This window comes from Petromyzon marinus, chromosome 1 (genome assembly GCF_048934315.1).
Source record: "Petromyzon marinus isolate PM22_M1 ecotype Great Lakes invasive population chromosome 1, UKy_Petmar_22M1.pri1.0, whole genome shotgun sequence".
NCBI lineage: Eukaryota > Metazoa > Chordata > Hyperoartia > Petromyzontiformes > Petromyzontidae > Petromyzon > Petromyzon marinus.
The window spans coordinates 29,645,163-29,660,546 of record NC_133667.1 but is presented as its reverse complement, the minus strand read 5'-3'; the positions used below and the strand labels follow the sequence as shown (position 1 = coordinate 29,660,546).

The window sequence follows — 15,384 nt, the reverse complement described above, 5'->3', positions numbered from 1 at the left end:
ACTGCGTGTGTAACGCACAACATGCTTACTTTAGACCAAAATAAAATAGACAAAGGGCAATTTTGGATCTCTTTGTCTGGCACAAGGCTATTGTGCATTATACACGAAGTATGGTGATGTCATATAACAAGTATCACAATAACTCTTTCACACTGTCCACGTGGATCGGGTTGCGTTAATGAATGCAGCAGTTGACGACTATTTAGTAATTGCAGCATGTGCGCATACAAACACACAAATAAAAAAAAACAAAGATACAAAAAACCCGAATGAATGTATGCTGAACTTCTTTCGCACCCTACGTCGCCAACCGCGCTAATCGGAGGTGCGGAAGGTTGGCAATTGGATTCGGGCTTTCGCCAAGTTTCGCTGACACATTGATTGGTCATGTTATTTACACGCCAGCCATGACGATCGAAACTAAAGACAGAATGACGACTTAAAACAAGGCCAGACTATATACACTCTGTTTTGAATGGGGTGTTTTCAACCAAATCTTACGAAAGAGTCAAACGGTCGGAGTCAAGCCTACAAATGGAACTGGTCGAGTTTGCATGAACGAATGTGACGGCACAGAGCGTTCGGCAATAAACTAGCAGCCTATAGGAACCACGTGCGGGTCGCGGCATGCCCGTCGTCTGCATAATGTATACATTGTTACCGGACGTGTCGCACCACATCATCAATGTTGTATACAACGTGCATGTGCATCCCTTTGTCCATCCACTCACTGATGGATAAGGGCCTTGCCATGCCGTGCGGTTCTGGGGTGGGGGGTGGGGGGGTTATTTGACCATGCTTCACGCTAGCGCGCGCATCCGCGTAAAAGCGAAGTGTTGTTGCGCCGTTACAGCTGCGTTATAAACACGACAGTTGTGTCGATTGCCTTTCACGCGCATACAAACAAAAAACCTCGAACAATATTCACTTCCAACGGTTATTGCCTTCTACTTTCACAATAGTTTTGGCCAAACATGTTCGCCGCGATAAGGCAATTACTTGCCGGGATTGTCGCGCGTTTTTGTGACATTAAACCCCCCCCCCCCCAAGGTCACGCCATGTCTTGTTGTATACAACCGAGGTAAACGAATGAAATTTTAACTCGAGTACAACACATATAGGCAAGACAAGATCGGCCTCCGGTTAAAACGTTGGGCTAATGGACCCCAAACTAGCACATTTCATTAATTGTAAATTCGCTCTTTTTTAAAATTTGTTGTGCAATGGTTAGCACACGTGACCTGCGATCCCATGGGTTCGCAGGTTCGAATCGATCTCCCCAGTGTCGCAGAGGAAAGCAATGGGCACGCACTTTCTTAAAAGGGGCCGTCCATAAATGACGTCACGCGATTTGGACGATTTTTGACCCTCCCCAACTCGTCAGACGGCGTCACAAAAAGTCAGAGACCCCCCCCCCCCTCAAATATGACGTCACAAAGCTCTACCCCCTCCCAAGCCATATTTCCATTTTGAAAATAAAACATGCTTCAAATCGCTTTAAACTATTGTCATTGTAGTGCGTATTTAATGTGGTGCTGCACTCTGATGTTGTAGGAGTGTTGTTATAACAATTAGTGTTATAACAATTCTAGATTTATTTAAAGTTGCGCATTTTGATGTGACGTCACATTTCTCAACCCCCCCCCCCCCGCGTCACACATCGTCACAAATGTCTAACCCCCACCTCCCCCCTAGGTGCGTGACGTCATTTATGGACGGCCCCAAACGCGCACCCTCCACTCCAGGGGCCACGCGCGTGCTGGGAGTACGGTGTGGGGGTAATGGAAGAGTAGACCAACAACAACACCCTCGAGTGGACACCGATTCCGTCCGGCAGTGGGCGAGGGCAAGACATTGAGGGGTGCTCCACGGTGGCGAGATGTGAATTGCCTCGCCCGGTATACAGGGGATCGTGGGTTCGATACCGATCCCAGACGCCTGTACATTTGGAGCTTGCATGTCTCTCTCGCCGTGGTCGCGTGGATTTTTCTCCCGGTCCACCGGTCTATTTTTTTTCACCCTCCACATTTTAGAGACACGCGTTTCGAGTATTTGGCCGCTATTAATGTCCACATGATAAGCCACATCGTTGAGCCATCATTCACGGCCACGTCGCTTCTGGAAAATAGCTATATAGCTCAGTGGGCCTCACCTGCTAAAATAAAAACAATTGATTATAGTTTTAGTTCATTATGAGGGCACCACATTCCACCTTTGGACGCATTTGACCTCTTTAAACAAAGCGCGTGCGTGTAATTTTAGCCACACAACCAGACTGCTTATTGTAAAGCAATAATCGCCTCCTTCAAATGCCCGTTGTCATTCGCTCACGTTTGCTTTTCGTTCACTCTCGAGTACTCTGTGCTATCTTACCGAATTGTGACTTATGTGCAAAAACACACTCCACATCTCGTCATCTCTGTATCGTTCCAATGTTACAGCAGCACACGCTTGTGTACTGTATAGTCCCGTAGCCAGGAGAGAGAAGGGGGGGTGGAATTACATCAACTCGTGCGCAGGTGTCAAGGTGGAGTGGTGACATCGCAGGAACGTCCTAGATGGGGGGGTCGCCTTGGGAAGCCCTTTATCCAGCAGTGGACTGATCGTGGCTGATGATGACGCCGTCATCTTGTCCGTTGCATGGAGGGGGGGTGGGGGTGAAAGAAAACGATGCTGCCCTCTGCTGGCGGCTAGAGGCCGATCCCCGTAGTTCATTCTTCACGCGTGTCAGCCACAACCACCCACCTTCGCTGACCTCCCACCCACGACGTTTCGCGCAGCAAAGCCATGGCTCCGGCAAGATCGGCCCATCTCTCGACGGTCCATGCCATCTGTAAGCGTAACGGATGCCCTCCGTATGCTTCGTCTTGGCGTCTCCTATCCAATCTACAAAGTCTCCTGCCAATATTCTGCACAGGCCACCGCTTCTGGCGTTGCCGAATCTTGACGAGCGCATTGTGAAAGCTGCCGGGCATCTCAGGAGATGATCCCGTGGTTTGTTTCTCCTGACAAGCACGTTGTTCGGTTGCGCAGAAGCCCCGTGATTTCATGAGAGAAGTTGCATCTGCCGAAACCCACTCTCAGCCTGTTTAGGCCCCTTACGCTGACACGCGTGCGTTTGTATGCATTTTTGTTGAACTTGAACTTCTTTCGCACCGTACGTAGGCAACCGTGCCAATCGGGGGTGTCGCGAATAAGCCAGACCCCCTTTGTGTTCCTCGACTGCATCGGGAGAAAACACCGAGTAACCGGTATTGAACTTGGGAAATTTTAACTTTGGGCCCACGTGTGTAGGTCCACGCGTCGATAACTTACTTTAGACCAGTGCATACAATAGATTAGTCCTGTGCTGTGCACAAATATGCAGTACTCTAAAGTTTTGCTCAGGGATTCATTTCTCGTTAACATTCGCTGGGTGACTTACGCTTGTGTATCGCAGGCACCCGACATGAGGCCACGACCATAGCGATTGGTATAGAGTTTCAAGGTATTGGGTGCGCAGTGTGTAGGGAATATTATTTCCCTGGTCGCAGACCCTGGCTGAAGTGAGGCCCTTACAGGTGAAGGCGGGGAGCCAAAGCACCGTGCCCAATTGAAGTACCGTACAACAATGGATTGGGCCGCACTGTCCTCTGCTGCCCATCCCCTAATGGCCACAGTACAGTAGAATAATCTATAGACGGTGACACCATCCAAGACACCATCCAGGGCTCAACCCTGCTGGAAATCTGATGCGATAGGGCCCAATCTATGTACTTCGGCCGTAGGCGGTACAATGTACAGCTTACGGATAGCAAAGCTGAGTTTGGATTGCAGTTTCTGTAGGTGGCGCTTCAAGTGGAACTATCGTGAATGTTGACGTTTGGGCACGGATCCTTCATTTCCCCTGTCCTGTGTTTCAGCACTTGTTCAGCCATTTCCACGCGTGCCCATTTACGGTGACACATTGCTTGCGTGTCAGAGGTTATGGATTGAATCATATTCCTCAGCTTCCAGCATAACGATGCGAGGGCTCTTCGTTCTTCTTTTAAATCTCCTAGTAATAAAAAAAACGAATTGGTTATTGTGGGACATTATCCAGTGTGGGATGAGTCATGGATAGGAGGATTGTGTTGTGAGTGCACGAGAATGTCTATTGTTACAAACTACAATGGCACCATTCATTCCAAGGGTTCCCAAAGTTTCCCAACTCACGACCCACGTGGGTAGTCAGATACATTTCTTGGACCCATGCCCAGTGCGACAGTGTGAGTAAAAACATTGGCGGCCTGGTGATTACTATTGGAGAGGAGGCAGATGTACAAACCTCTGTCAAGAAATCTTACACATTGTGGAAGTCATGTTAGCTACAAAGGTGAATATCAGAGAAGCCATGGAGATGTTAGAGTGCAGCTCACTAGGTGATGGTTTTACAATGATGGTGTTATTACACTGCGTGATGCTATTATTTTAATTATTTAAACTCGTTTTTATTTGACCAGGTAAGGCCCACTCAGCTATAGCTCAACGAATTGGTTTATCATGTGGAAATTTATAGCAGTCAAATACTCTAAATGCACGTTTCTATATGTCGAGGGAAAACCTGAGGAAAATGCACGCAGGCACGGGAAGAACACGCAAACTCCCAATATACAGCAAGCATCAGGGTCTGGATCGACCCCACGGCCTCCTGTATACCAGGCGAGGTAGTTAGCATCTCGCCACCGTGGCGCGTCCTAAAATAGTGTAACTCACACACAGAGACAGACATGGATAAACTCGCACATATACAAACAGATACGGCGACAAATACACAGACAGAAACACACGGAGAAAAAGACACGCAGAGACGCAAATGCACTTGCGAGACACGGAGGTACCGAGATACGAAGATACACACAGACATGGAGACACTCTCGTAGCCATGAGCATAACTACCACGCACGAGCGAGGTGACGTTCATTGAGAACAAGTGGGAGCTCTCTTTGTTTCTTTCCGAGATAAAATATATATGTAGGATCGTTATTTTTAGCATAATAAGGGGGCCATCCATTCAGTACGTACGGATGGAGGGGGGAGAGGGGGCTAACCCAAATGCGTACACTTGTGTATGGGGGGTCTACTGACAATGTACGTACGCATAGAAAACGGGGGGGGGGGGGTGAAGCCTCGATTATAATAATGCAGCCAGCGGTGGACTATCGGTTTGCTTTAACACGTTAATATTATTCATCCTTGATCGTTTCTGCGTGGATTACATATCGGCCGTTCTATAGGATTCATGGGAGGGAAGGGGGTGCCTCAAGCGAACGTACGCAGATGGGGGGGTGTAAAAAGTCCGCGTGCGTACAGGGAGGGGGGGAGGGGTCAAGTTTTGACAGATTTTTGCGTACCTACTAAATGGATGGCCCCTTACGGGCTGCGACCCACCCTGATACCTCTTGCGACCCGCCGGTGGGCCGTGACCCATTGTTTGAGAACCGCTACAATATTCAACACTTCAAATCTATGGGGCGGTTGGGGGGGGGGGGGGGATATGGGCGTCCCCTCGTACCACACAGAGTAAGAAGATGGGCTCGTACCTGTAGATGCACCAGGTAACGGCACCGAGGGCAAGCAGGGTGAGAAGCAACGCCAACGTTAGCGCAAATGCAATCCCTGCTCTTGCAGAGCTTTCCTCCTTGATGGAGTCCAGTGCCACCATCTGGCATCGGTCTCCTTCATAGCCTTCAACGCACCTGTGTCAAGAGATACGAGTATGTGCAGTGTGTATGTCATGAATTATTGAATGCACAGGAGCTCATCCCAAGATCAGCAGATTGAGCTCGTTGTCCACAGCCACGTTGCCTGCTATTCCAGCTTCACGTGGCCTATTATAAAAGTGCGTAATGAACTGTAACCCGACCAAACAGCGGACCGAAAGTTCCAGCGTGGTTTTGGTACCAATTGAATTGCCAGTATTTGTAGGTCCGTGTCGATCACAGACAGAGTGATGCTGGCTGTTTGGGAAGCTACCTCGAATGGCAATGGGAGGCTGTCCCATACCCAGCGATATGAAGGAGCAGTCCGGAGTGTAGCACTTTTTCCATCGGGCTGACCTAAACTTTTTTAAAATTCGTATCCCCACGAAGTGTGGTGGCAGTTGAAACCACCTGCGTGGATTGTAGGGTTGCTTTTTTGGTGGTCGCGCTGACGAAGGCCATTATGCGGATGATGGCTTTTTTGCACGCTTAACAGAGTAGGTTCGCTAATGAGGATGGCGATGGTGAATGGATGGCATGCCTCATCTCATGTTTGACCAAGGTGACCAGTCCGCGTTTCCGCTGATGACTGCTGTCACGTGGCAGTATCCTTCGAACTGTAGCCTTCACACTCACCAAGTGAGTTTCGTCGCGATCTTGGTGAGATAGCCGCCTTTGGCACTCTATAATCCTTCCACGTTGAGCTGCATGATTCGCAGTTATGGACCAAAAGGTTGGTTTGTCCCTGAGGAGGACTTTTTGCATTGTTGCCATTGCCTTTTTGACTGACAGGTTGTTTTAAGATGTTCGGTCGATGTTGTCGGTGCACTTGCACGTTGATGCATGCTCACCAGAGAGACAAATATGGGCTAACAAATTGCCGGCTTCAACACTTCATTGTGTTGTGTACTGTGATGACCTTAACAGATGCTTGCTAACATGACCTTAACAGATGCTTGCTAACAATGCATGACTCAACAGGGCATCGTTCTTATCTGGGTTATTAAAGGAATCTTTGTGTGTGCGTGTGTGAAGTAGGTGGCACTGTGACTCACGTACTGTTCTAAGAACCTTTCAATTTGGGTTTGATTCCTGGCCGTGGAAAACAGCAGGGGCAAGTGGTATTTGTACGTTTGCCAAACGAATACATTGTAAGGTCGCACTCATTACACACAAAGTGCTTGCCACAGATGTACCACAATACCTTGCTCGTCAAGGAGCATAAAGCATCACGCGAACTCTGGTCATCCTCGTAGCGCCTTCTGGCTGGAACATCGAACAAAGGGTCTCTGCATCGCGCTATTCAGATGCGCTTCTGTGGCTGTCTGCAACGCTATTCCTTCCAAATATTAGTAAATCACTGGAGCTGTGCACTTTTAAATCTAGATTGAAAACTAATTTCTTCTGCTTTTTGTGTTTAGTCAGTCGGTTGGCTACGGAGGTGCGGGAAACTGCACTGCGTCACCCCTAATTCGGCTGAGCTTTAAATGAGTACCTGGTTGTGGCGTGAGAGTATTAGCAGTGGGGAGACAAAGGCAGGTACTGTAGGTGTGGCACTGCACCACAGCACCCACTCGTGTGTCACGCCAGCCTTAATTGGTGCTTTGTAAGAGCACTTGGCTAATCCGGGGATCTTTGTGAATGTGTGTGTGTGTGTTTCACTTACGTGCATTTTATCAATGTCGCCGACAGATAGGAGCATTCCCCATGTATGCAGTAATACGAACACCGGTCTATGTCGTCTGAAAATGGTAAATGAACAAAATGTAATTAAAAGTTGTTTATGACACAATGTGCGTGAATTCAGAAAGACATTTTTATGTAATTGTTTTTTTTAACGTAGGCTGTACTTTACTTACATGCCATGTCTCTGATGCAGCAGGATGTATAGTCCTTATTGAGGTTTTGAGATGTACACCACTGAAAAACAGTACGTATAATATTAAAATACCTGTTTCATAATTTACGGGCAGCAGAGGCCAGTTCAGCAAAATTATCTTGTTCTGAACTTCGCTTCCACATCTGTGCTCCACTCCTTCACAAACTCACACTGACCAGCTGCAGGTATGGTGAAACAATCCCCTTGGCCTGCATGGTATGGGGAGGTCTTCATATAGCAGTGGATTGACAAAGGGCTGTAAAATGCAAACTTTTATAACCCTTTCCATTCCGATGACGTACATGAACGGAATCGTAAAAAAAAGTAAAATAAAATAACTTTATGGGTACCGAGGCTCGCACAAGGCCATGTGTTAGGGCATGTGGCACAGTTTGGCGCCAGCTATCATAGAGTGCGGTCTTGTCACTACAGTTCTCTGCGGTGATGACAATGTTTTTAAAAACAACGGCGCTATGCCCCTCTAAATAAAATGAACACTAACCGCTTGCACGTTCCGAGATTCACAGGTGAATGGGACCCATCCTGCAACTTGCAGACGTCTCAGAGCGGGAAAGAGTTAAACGTCTGTTATATGTAAGCCTTGGATATTCAAGTACAATACTAAATATCGAGGTGGTTGGATGGCTCAGGGCTGGGGGCTTAAATCCTCATAGAAGCACCTGAGATAAGGCAGGTATGTAAGAGGTGGTGTCCTTACTGCTGTCACCAATGAGTTTACACACACACACCCCATTTAAAGTTTAATTATTAACGTAGTAGGAATATGAAAGACACAGGAAGTCCTTATCTCTAATGTAAAATGCTCATCGTTTTTTTGATTACCGGATGAAGGTATTCCAGTAGCATTTTTTGTAAAAGGGAAACTTGGGCTTATTTTAACTTTCACGGTCTCACCTGCACAGTCAGGCCTGATACACAATTTCATCTGGATTGCCAAAAAACCATTGTGATCATTGATTTAAAAAAATATATAAATCTTGCATTGAGTGTTGATTGAATCTATCTGTGTGGAGTTGAGTGTTATCCCTCTTGTACTTGTGAATCTTCTCCATGTACCTCAATTTATTCATGCACATGCCAAACACTCGTGTATGGAATTTGACAAACATCCCAATGTAGGATCATCATTAAAGAGACCTAGAACTTAGGGAGGATTTCCTTGGGTGACTAAAGGCCATTATTATTATTACTACGTGATTTAATTACATAAAACCTTATTTGGTCACAGTGCTAAAAGGTTCAATAGGCCCATTGTCACATGGAAATCCTTTAAACATTACTACAGTTGCTGTCTGGTTTCTGCGTAAATTACAATGACTGCATCGACGCCAAAAGCGTGGAGCGATAACACAGTGGTACGTACACTGGACTATCAACCCAGCTAACACTGATGAGTGACATGATAACCAGTCTTCTTCACCTACGTAAGCTGTCCAAGCCTGGCAAAGTCTGGTAAACACAACTACCACCATTGAAAATGGACGTGGAGACCTTCACCCAGCAGTAAGTTGTCAAAGGCTTGTAATTGATTCTTTTTTAAAACTCCACAATTACGGTAGTTCCATTTTATTGATTATACTTGTGTGGGAGTGCTACCTGGATAGGATGTCACATTGCTGCCGGTAAGGGGCTCTCAGATGTATGACTGTCACGTGGTTTATTGCAAGAGGACAATTTGGGTATTGTAAGCGCTTTAAAAAAAATAAACCACAAAGGGAAATCCAATACACTTTGCATAATTGTGACGAAACGGAAACGTTACACAACCTGAACGCAGCAAGATAATGTTGTCATATGCCTAAACTCATAAACCTGACCGCGTGTTCGTTAAAACATACAAGAACTTACCTTAGAGTTCTAACAAAAGTAACACTTTCTTCATCAGATAATCTTTTCGACAGCTTCTTCTTGTGACTGAACTAAACGTCAATTGCATATTCATGATAATGTAAATATAACGTGTGCAAACGTAAATATTGTGGTGAAAAAAGCAGAGGCAAACGTTTCATGTGATCTCAGGTACAAGGTTTCCAATTCACGTTTTATTTCGAATAAGCACCAATGCCATTTGGAATATTGATAGTATGGACAAAAAGTATAAGTCCATCCAAAAAAGACACAACCTACTCACGACCAGGATAAACGCGTTTACTCAACTTATTTTCAAACACCTTGTTTTGTTTAATCTAATTTAATACTATTGCTAAATACTGGAAACCCAGTGTAGAGTAATCATTGAATGAGCAATAGTAATTATTGTTATCCTGGTGAGAATTCAAGAGACCAGGGCAGTGTCACTTGCAAGAGTGACACTGGTTCATCAAACGAACAAAAGCAAAATGAAACAACTGTGCCAGATGAGAAATGGAAAAGATTGCAAGAATATAAATCGATGTTAAATCATATAGCAATGTTAAAGAATAAATTCCCCTGGAGTGTAAGGCAGCTTAGGAAGATTATATTAACAATACTCAAAGTACCATAAAAGCATTATAAAGCTACAGACACATTAAACAGATATATAGATGCAGGATGACTATTTCATTCATACTTAAACTGGCACACAATGTCCAGGTAGTGTAAATGCATCTTCCGATGTTTCATATGCATTTAGGACAGTGGTTCTTAACCTTCACTGCAGCCTTGCACCCATTTGGTTCTCATTCGTTAAAAAATATATTTGTTAACACGTAGGGGTCTGATGAAACAAAGTAGCTGTACTTACGAGCCCGTGCTTAATTTGTGTTTCGATTATTTACCTTCTAAAAAACATCTGGCCATGCCTCGCACCCCCAGAAAGGGCATCTCACACGCCCAGGGGGGTGCGTGCACCCCAGCTTAAGAATAACTGATTTAGGGTCTGATACACACATTGGTGAATGGCCCTTTCCCCACATTTTTGTTGGAAACATGCCCACTTCCTCCATTAATAATAGTGAAGAAATTGCCAACGGAATGCTTTTCAGGAGTTCGGTTGGTCCGCTTGTGTATCCCGTGTACGGACGACATACCATGGCTGAGGACACACATCAGGAGGGGGGGCAAGCTGTCCTCAGTCAAGGCTCTTGAAGCCACTTGTGTTGTGGCCGAAACGTCGTGATTTTTTGTTATTTTATTTTTACCTACGTGACTTTACCGAATAGAACCAAAGAGTATGGATCCTTGCAGTCACGAAAGCTTCAAATCTAGAATATGCAGTGCAGTCTAAGACTAACGACCTAAATGATACACGTTAGCAGAAATATCCTCTTCTGTTCAAATAACGACGGAATCTGTTTTTTCTACAAATATTATGAATCGGGAACTCACTGTTAAGCTAGAAACCACTAACGGCAACAGCAACACCATATGTACACGCGCACATAACAAGGGTAGTCATTACGGCAACAACAACAACAAAAAACACACAAATTCTTGTCAAAGTGGCATTCTCCACACTATACACCGACCAGTCGCATACGTTGACTCTACTCACCCGTCGAACTTTGGAATGCACTAAAGTGCTGTTCAGTGCTGGCGTCCAGGGTAAGCCCAAGTCCGGCTGGTCCCTGCACGAGACGCAGAATCCAACCTTTGAAGCCAGCCGCTACGAGCAAACGACGACACGGGCACGCTGATCCAACCAGCGAACCTCCGCTTTGTCGTTTAATGAACAACCGTGGCTCATTGTCGACCAACCCCAGGCTAAACTCTCCACTGTATGCGGATTGTAAGAGGAGATAAGGGCTGAAAGAATGACTGTACAAAGGACCTTTCTGAACAGGTTTAGACGGAGCGGAGGTGTAGCCCCGACACTGCCAATTGTTAAAGCGCGCCCGCTCCCACTGCCGTTGTCGAATGCAAAGAAGCCACCATACGAATCGAAACAACAGTTGGCGCAGTGGGGTTCTTTTACCAGCTTGTAAAACTCAAACTCACTGTCGTCACGGAATGTGATGACCGCAATAAATACCTGCCTTCGGTGAGAGGGGCACACACACACACACGCCCAACTAGTTCACCGAGAGATGTGAAATCAGAAACGCCCGCAACGCGCACCTTTCTCCCTTTGCAGACCAAAAGCATGGGTGTGTGGGGTCGAGGGGTATTTACAAGAAGGCTCTAGCAAGAGAGTTGTATGGTCAAACAAGCCTCAACAGCATGACCCGGCACAGAGTGGGGAAGAACCCTTCATTCACAGAAGTTTATTTACTAAAAGGATGTGCCTTATTGTTACTTGTTATATTGTAAATGTAATTTCAATGTGTCATTTAAACAGACGAGAGCCCATTGAGATTCTTCGCGTGACCTAGTTATATAAAGATGGTTATTATTTTTAAAATATATATAATTGTTGTAAGTAATTAGTAAATTTGTATTACGGTATTACATAGCAATGACGTTCTCATGCACTGCCCTACTTTTACAGATAGAGTAATGTTGCAGGGTATTCAACATCGGCATTCTTGCGGTGTATGGGAAATTAACTCTTGAACGCAAATTTGCGAAATTTCGAAAATGCTGACATCACCGTTTAACAATGTTGGATGAAACTGTATCAATTTTTTTTAAAACCTACAAGCTAATGCAAATTTACCTTAAGCTGGGAGTTGCTAAATTACACAACTTTATGAAACTTCCACCAATTTTGCTTGCTTCGAGTCTGCAAGTAAAGTGCTGATATATAAAGCGGGTTGACTTGCAAAATGTTGCATCCAACAGTTAATACATGTTTATACTGGTAGGAACGAAGTTGTAAACTGAGTGTACCAGCCTGCAATAGATTAATGTGTCCGTCCGTTCGTCCCCTTTCAATACTTTAACGAAGTGAAATCTCGTGCTGTTGGGTGTAAAATCAGCAATAGACAGCGCAGAGACTTGTCCTACCAGCCCACCCTGCAGAGACCTGTTCCCACTGCTCAGTTAATTGGGTCGCTGGTCCTGTAAAACTGAATACATCTACCCATGGATGACACTGATGGAAGGGTACACCTAAAAGTGACTCACAGCCTTCAAAACCTCCCACATGCATCCCCTATGGTGCTTAAAATATTCTAAGCTACGTTGACTTTTTTACTGACATAACTTGTGAAAACCACACAAAAATCCCCTTGGTACAACATTTTGTGGAACTTACCTTTTGGGTATTTGGCTATGAACGTGAGATCGCATTAAAATTAGTTATTTGATTGAAATCAGCAACCCAACAAAAGCTGATTAGATTATTTTTGTTGCTGCAGTTTATTTATGACATCATAATTTAAATAACTGTCACGTAATATTCAGTATGGTATTTTTATATTTCTTGTGCTCAAATGCTATACCCAGTTATGACTTCTGATAATTTTTCATACTAAAAAGGTCACAGAAGTAAATAAAGAAATGCTGCTTTTTAAATGCTACCTTTAAATCTCATTTTTACCACAATGTAATAAGTGCATTTTTAAGAGTTTGCAGCATTGTGGTGCGATAATACTATTTTCCTTTACATTTCATATAGTCATTTAAAAAATCCTTCCGAAAATAACACCATCATTATATAATACGGTATACATGTAATTACCACTGTAAAGTAGTGCATGTAAACTCACCTTGGTCGGTCTGCTCTTGTGAATACTGCTGTCCTGTAGTTAGTGGAACGTTGTCACCAAAAAACTTTGAGAAGTTGCAGTGACACCTGTTTTTTATACCCAGCGTCTGCACGCCTTTATGACCGGATGATGTGGGCGTTTGAAGGAAGATCTGAGTGTTTGAACATGATTTGGGTAAGAAGGAGGGCACTGGTTCAAGACCCATGCAGTACGACAGTCAAATTCACGTTCTTCTTTGTTGAAATAAAAAAGTCAAGAATGTTGCGGTTTCTTGGGAGATTTCACAATTGCTAATAACTGAGAGCTCCCACAGCAATAGCTGCAAAATTTCCTAAAAGTGAAAATTAAAGGGTACTACGTAGCCTTTGTGCCTAATTCAGTGAAAGTGCAATGATGCCTGAAGTCAACCAAGGAAATACAGTACTGTATTTTCCAAAACTGTAGTAAATTATATTTATATTGAAAAAACTGCATCTACCTATAATTCGTGAGATATTAATTTTCAAATAGACAATGCTATCACATAATTGGTTTCTTTAATGTAATACCTTATAAGTATAGAGTCAGTGCAATATAAAATTGTTAACAATTTGCTTGCTTTCAACATAATGGTTTTTACACCATTGGAAACCTCATTTGCCAGTAACAAAATATGATAATTGTTTTTTTTACCTTTTTATCTGGCAACAAAACTGACACCTTTTTTTACAAGGAGTCATGTTTACATTGACCACAATACCTGCGGTCGGAACGCAAACAAAAAACAACAACTCTGTTGTTTGCGTTCCGACCGCAGGTATTGTGGTCAATGTAAACATGACTCCTTGTAAAAAAAGGTGTCAGTTTTGTTACCAGATACAAGGGTAAAAAAACAATTATCATAATGGTTTTTATTATTACACGCTTTTATTTAACTCACTGTCTGTTGTATCCTCAACTCTGTTGTATCCTCAAATCTTGTAACTCAATTTTAATCCACTTCGACATGTCGTATCGACTGCAAACTTGGTATACGTATGTCATACTGATGACAATACTATATTCTATAATAAAAATATATTTTTAAGCAATTTTTTTATATCTTATGTTTCGGCTTGGGTCTAATTGTCCACGCTCAACTCACGTTGGCTGTAAATGACCACGGTCCCCTTACGTTGTGGCAAGCTTCGGGGCCACTTCCTGGAGTCGTGGAGTTCTGACATTACTAGTAGGGTACATTTCATTAAAGCGCGTTTAAAAAAAGTATTTTAAATATTACTTATTATCTGAAAAACAATTGGCACATTTGCCCACGTGAGAACTTGATTTGTTTGGCTTCGTCAAGTGTTGGAGAGTTTATACAGTGTTTCTCATCAACACGATACCTACATGATCTAACTAAAAACAACCTATTTTGAATCAGCGCTATCACAACTACATTGCTACTAAACCGTTAAAAGATAATGAACGCTTAGTCCAAATACTCGGATTAAAAGGAGAAAGGAAAGTACAATGCAACGTAACACATTCTTTCTTCTAATGCCAACGCATTAATGGGGCCAAGTCAAAGTTGAGAAAACACTGCATACAATGAAAATCAGAGAATGTTATGAGAACAAAGGTCAAATTCGCCAGCACCAATGGCAAAAATGCACGTGGGTTGCAAACACAGGAATGCTTTGTGGTTTAAAGGAGGCGAGGATATTACCTTTGCGTGTTACCTGTGACGTCCGCTAGCTTGCTGGAATGTGGTCCGGTTAGCAGTTGATCCTGAGGGGATAATGTCCCACCACAACTAGCGACCGCAGAGGCTTCGCTGTGGCCCCAGGGATTGTTGTTCTGGCAGATAGCGAAGGTCTTTGTGGACCGTGTATCCTGTTTGTGTGGCCCCTTGCCGCTTTGTACAAGTGATTACTTTGTACAGATGCAAGACATCAAAGAGATTTTAATTACAACGAAGGCAACACAGGGATGTGGGAAGGTGGGAGGGGGGGGGGGGCAGCCACTCTTCAGATTTCTGTATGATTGAACAAGCATTTGTTGATATTGCGTTGGCAGCGGTTCAAAAGCGCAAATAGGCAAAAAATACTCAACACGTTCATTCATAATACTGCCTTAAAAGAAAAAAAAAAGTAGGTGATGCTTTGGGCAATGTCCCTTCTTCATGACATGTTCTTTTAAACCATTGATATTGACGAACATGTTGCACTTTAAG

General features: G+C 44.1%; 1 long non-coding RNA gene across 3 annotated transcripts; it reads right to left on the bottom strand.

The window, feature by feature from the left end:
- Positions 1 to 784: 784 nt before the first annotated feature.
- LOC116939567 (uncharacterized) lies at positions 785 to 13,388 on the bottom strand. Of its 3 annotated transcripts, none has more exons than XR_004402431.2 (6): positions 13,191 to 13,388; positions 11,096 to 11,168; positions 7,580 to 7,640; positions 7,387 to 7,462; positions 5,562 to 5,717; positions 785 to 4,036 (listed from the first exon to the last, which is right to left on the bottom strand). It is a non-coding gene; the product is annotated as an uncharacterized LOC116939567 (long non-coding RNA). The 3 variants fall into 3 exon arrangements; XR_004402432.2 differs by lacking the exon at positions 13,191 to 13,388 and adding an exon at positions 11,659 to 11,676; XR_012941610.1 differs by lacking the exon at positions 13,191 to 13,388 and having other exon boundaries at positions 11,096 to 11,585.
- Between the last annotated feature and the right edge of the window lie 1,996 nt (positions 13,389 to 15,384).